This window comes from Anomalospiza imberbis, chromosome 4 (assembly GCF_031753505.1).
Source record: "Anomalospiza imberbis isolate Cuckoo-Finch-1a 21T00152 chromosome 4, ASM3175350v1, whole genome shotgun sequence".
Taxonomy (NCBI): Eukaryota; Metazoa; Chordata; class Aves; order Passeriformes; family Viduidae; genus Anomalospiza; species Anomalospiza imberbis.
Window position 1 is genome coordinate 55349768 of NC_089684.1, and position 5858 is coordinate 55355625.

The window sequence follows — 5858 nt, forward strand, 5'->3', positions numbered from 1 at the left end:
CATGAACCAAAAGAGTTCTAACAATTTACAGAACAATGAGTTGTATCAAATTAGTCACTCCAAATAGACTGGTGTGTCGTTTTGACTCCTTTTTGGCAGCTTTGCAATAAATTTGCCCTTGATTTGTGCAAAATTCAGGTTTATGATTGAACCTCAGCATAGCTAGGAGGTTAAGACAAATGGCATACTGTGTTAATGTGAAATGTGAAAAATTAACATTTAGTAATAAAGTAATGATGAGACATTATTTTTTATTAATTGATAACATTATATTCCTCTATAACTCTTGTACTTGAGTAGTGCCAGACATTATCCTTAACAGTCATTTTCTATAGAAACAGACCAAAAAAAAAAGGATGGTCTGACAAGAATTGTTGGGTTTGCTGTTCTGAAAGCATTGTAATGTGTTCTTTGCATCAGTGTCTGTGCTCTGAGCTAAGATGTGTTTGTATGATACTCATCATCTTCCTGGGAGGATCAGTGTTTCTGCAACTAAATCAGAAGTTGTTTATATAAAGGTGTCCAAAGGTACTAAGCTTAGATGTGTGCTCAGAGCCCAGCCAAGACTCAAGGAAACCAGTGGCAGTTTTCCAGTACCTTTGACATGAGTGATATCAAGTCTTGGACGCATGGGCTGTTTATTCATGTAGTCCTGGGTTCCCCTTTGTCCTTTGCAATCCTGAATGCATGCTAAACTCTGAAGAGGTGCATAACTCCAGCATATTTTTTCTTAAAAATACTCAGAACAATCTGAATTCCATTGCATCTACTTCAAATTTAGCAACAACAACTCTTCAAGAACAATTACTCATATGTTTTTCCAATTGCTTTTGTAAACCAGAAATAAGTCTGAAATTCTTTATCATAGCATCATGCATATCAGTACTGCTCTCTAAAGCCTGAGAATTCTCAGAACAATGAAATGTTTACTCTTCTGGGACAGAGATTTCTAAGCTACAAGCAGTTTCTAAGTCTTGCAAGACCAAAATCAAACCAAACTTCTCATGCTTATCTTTTCTCTGAAAAGACAATCAGGTTTTGCTTGAGATAAACTGAGTTCTAAACTTAAAACCATATTTTATTTTTAGTAGGTAACTGCTGCATAGCCTATGCATAAAACACAGTAAGGAAAAAGGACAGACAAATAGAGCTCTTTTCTTCCCCCTCTTTTCTTTCCCCCTTCCTCCTGCAATCAGCATGAACATAATTTTGAGATATTGTTTTACATTTTCATTTAAGGCCTATGTTGTCTGGCTTAGATTAATAGTGATTTTTTCAGATCTCCATGCAGCGTTAGCAATAAAGAAAATCAAATATGATTACACTCCTTTGCATTATAAAACTTCCCTCAGGGAATTCAGTGGTTTAAAGGCAGTATTTCCATGATTACAACTTTTGTATTAAAATGCTTCTGATGAGACTTACGGGGTGATGGTGCCCGTACAGTTCTTGATTTCACAGCATACCTTGTTGATATGCTAATATTTTTAAATTGCAGACTGTTTGCACTGACATTTTTGTGTTTGAATACTATCCTGGAGTTAACAAAGAAGATATTAAAATAGCATCTTTTGTCTTTATGATTATGACTACTTTAAAAGGAAAGATGATGGGTTAAAAAAGTCCCCTCCTTGGAAACCAGTAGGGTCACCACACTATTCTAGTCTACCCTACTCTACTCTACTCTATTCTACTCTATTCTATTCTATTCTGTTCTGCTTTTAACTTTGCACAGGACTGCAGTAAGCTCACTTTGTCTGTTCACTATGTCAGGTGAAGCAGTGGTAAATCTGCTCAAACCCTGTTTGCAAACCACATATAATCTCCTCTGACCCCTTTCAGATCAGTAGGATATGATAAAAGGCAGAACATGCTGAAATCTGAAGGAAAATTTTGTCTTTCCATACTTTGCTCTCAGAACATGGCCTCTGCTCATATTTATTTTTGTTTTAGAGAACATATGCATTGGGACTATTTGCTAAAGAACCAAGCAAGAGGCAAGAACGTGAAGTACAGTCTGACAGTCTTCTATTCCCTCTTCAGGCACAAGTGCTTGCTGTTCCCAAGAAAGGGCAGAGACTGTGCAAATTGACTGACTCCTATTTCACTCCAGATGATCTTGGAGAAAACTCTTTCTCCTAAGACTCTATCAAAATGGTGTTAAACCCCTGGAGTTTTATTGAGATTTACTGTGAAAAGCAGTGAGTCTATTTGGCATTATCTGCTATATCCATGTGAGAGACAGAGTAAAAGTTCAAGCATAGATCAAAGTTTCCAACAAAGGGTCCAAGCACAGACCAAAGTTTCCTTTACTTTTCCAAGGTTAAGACAATGCAGGAAGAGAGTGGCTTAGTTTTGCTTCACAACGTGCTCTCCCAACTGCTCCTTCCCCAGCAGTCCCATCTCTATTCCCCAAGACACCAATTTAAAGCATAACAGAGTTTTGGACTAATCCCAGTATGGGTCACCGGGCATGTGTTTGTGTGACCATACAATCATCTATAGCCAAGATAATGGAGTATGGAATAAATTCATGGACAAGTCATGCACAATCAAATCTCATGGTTAGAATGTGAGTGTTGCTTTTCCCACCATCCTTTTTACAGGAAGACTGACAGATTTCACTAAGGGCTATTTATAAAAGGCTGCCAGCCAGATCCTTCATTTTGATTGCATCTGTGTGAACACAACACAACAACACAACACAACACCACAACAGTGATCGTTTACTCAGACCTGCTGTATCTTCAGCCTTCTTTCAGGAGAAAAAGATAGTGGTTGGTCACATCCAAGCTTAGGAAGTCATAGAAAACTTTTGCCACCTTTAAAAGAACATAAAGGGCAAGAAGAACAAGGACACCTGAGTAAGTTATATATTAGAGCAAAACTGGAAACATTTGTTTATACAGAACCTAAACAGATCAAGAGGGGGGAAGTCGGTTCTGTGCTACATCAAATGCACTGAGGTCCTAATAACAGTAGGTTTAGGGCTGGGCTTCTAATTAAGATCTAGCCTTACTTATCCCATATACTTTATCTGTACAATACTGGGATGCTTGCCAAGTAATCAAATGAGATTAAATTACTGACTTGCACAGCAAACACCATTCCAGCTTTGGCTCTCTTAAAAGAGTCCCCAGCCCACTGGAGTCCATCAGAAGTTGATTGTCTATAGAAAGGAAGTCTGCTTCCTGTGCCTATTCAAGGTGTGAAAAGAAAATGGTTGCTGGAATCTAAGATCAAAAGTAATCACAGGTCCAGGATTGCTGGCACCAGTTTGGACATACTACTATTAAGTTGTGTTTTTGCAATTGGCTTCAGTTACTGCCTGATCAGGTCCATTATGCCCATCTTGTGATTTGTCACTGTTACACTGAATCTCAGACTGACAAATCCTAAGCATTTTTCACTGCAGTATATAGCAGAGATCACTTTAAAATAGAGAGCCTTTTGTTCCTTTGCAGTTTTTACCTGTTTTCTGTGGAATTTGATATGGTATGCACTATTTATTTCCCTCAGCACAGAAATAGCATGGAAAACTTGTGAATGATTTTCCTAAGTACTTTCCTTGATATGACTGAAGTTTTGAAGTCCACGGTGTGAGAAACCAAACCCTAATGGTACTGCTGGAATGTGAGAAACTTGGTGTCATCTCTCTGCAGGATTATGTGTGGCTGTCCTCTTAAGATCCCTGGCAATTCTCTGGTCTGAAACAGCTGCAGTGGAACAAAGTGATGTAAGACCAAAAAAAAACATAACAAAAAGTCAAGAGATTGGCCTTTACTGCATGCAGAAACATCAACAGGAAGCATGGACAAAATCTCTTTGGCCGATACAAGTTTTGGTCATTGCCTTTGGTTTTGTGTTTGGGATGTTAAAAAGGAATTTTTCCATGCCTTCTGAGGTTGTCCAAACAGGTATAGGACAAAAGACTGAGGACACCAGCGGATGTTGTTCTGATCAACAGCAACACCATGCACTTGAGCATATTCAGTTTGGGTGTGAAAATGTGACTTGGGATCCCCATGTTCCAGTCCTGCTGCTCATGGTCTGTGACACTACACTCTTTGTCTTTTCACAAAGTGTTTTCATGCATAAAGTATACTCTTCAAAGTAGACTTCTTGCAGCCTAAAGGAGGGGCAAATGAAAAAGTTTGGAGTTCCTTTCCTTTATTTAGAGAGACAAACTGGCTCCAGCACTTAACATACCTCCTGCTCCTCCCTCCAGCTAGATATTCCAGAGGAGGTCATACTGGATCTATGCTTCCCAGGGCAGCCTGCTCTGCTGCTCTGCTGCTCAGCAGTGCTGCCATTACCCTGCCCTGTAATAGCTCAGCCGTTCTCCTTCACAGCCTGTACCAGCCCTGTGTGGTTTATGTTCCCCTCAATCTTAGCTGTTTAATAAGCTTTATTGCTTAACGATTTTTCCTTCCTCTCTTCATGTAATGTAGCTGTAGTGGGAGCACTGGGGATTCTCCATTAATAACGTGTCCTATTGTGTTTTGTCACGTCCTTTCTTGTGACTAGTAATTTATCAGCGGCATTGATTGATGTAAAATTATAGACTTCCCAATCTTTCCTAGCCTGCAGTGTGTCTTTCAAGAACTCATAAAGTAGCTCAAGTGATGAAGAGCCCTACTTAGAAGAATAGTTAAGAGGCTGCTCTTTTAGAGCTATTACATTTGGGCTATTAAGGCAAAACACTTAAATAGGTGTGCCAGGATGACTTACACCTCTCTTGTTTCTTTTCTTCTCAGGAGTGTAGCTACACCTTCTCATTTTGATTTTATGTTGTTTTTTTTTTTTTTTTTGTACATAAAAATCTAAAGCTGCTCAAGACATGTATTCTCATCTCAGAGATAAGAAAATATAAGATTGTTATTTGAAAACTGAAGTCCCCTGCTGAATTCACAAGATAAAACCATGCAAGTTGAGGAACCATGATGGTTTTGATCACAGGTAGCTGAGAAATGAAAGAAAGAAAAGTCAATTGTTCACAAAAGTGTCACCTGGATGAACTGGTATCAACAATAATTGGATGTATAAAATAAAAGAAAACATTAGTTGCAGAATAACCCATTCCATTTGCTAAAATGTGTCAGAGTAAAGCCTAGGTAGATGCACTCATTAATTGTTCAAGTTTGCAGCAGAGGGGGAAATATTCACATTCTAGTTTACAGAGTGAGTGAACAAAATGTAAAGGTTGTCACATGTCTGCTAAAAAAAAAAACAAGTGTCCTTGAAATCAGTAATTTTATTATTTTGCACTACCTTAATTGCTTAGAGGGTAGAAAATAAATACTTGCTGATAATTTTCAGGACAAAAAGCTGAATAACAACACAGTAGTCCTTAGAAAGATATCTATATTTTCCTCTGTTTTGTTTGCTTTGCTCTTTGTTTGCATGTCTCTTTGCCCTTGTCTCATAAAGAGATTTGCTGCATGTACTCTCAGTATATGCATACGAGCCTGTAATCTGTGCAATAGGATGGTGGAAGAGACAAAGTAGGAGGGATAGGCTTAAGTGTGCTGTGCAAGTGAGGTTCAGTGGTGCTTGACAACTACATGGGTTTGGAAAGTTAGAGGTATGTAATTGCACCTTATGAAAATTAGCAGGAATTATGTATCTGACACCTTGTCATGTACCTTTGGTCATGCATAAGCATGGGAAAGCATTTTGCTGCTCATTGCTATTACATTTACTGGAATCATATCCAATTAACACAAGAGCCAAGCTTTCTGTCAGAACCTTGTTACAGAGCCAAAGTCATCTCAAATCTCTCTAAAATATACTTTCATGAAGCCACTAAGGTCCTTTATCCCTTAATCATGCATCAGTTCAATGAAAAAAATAAGACT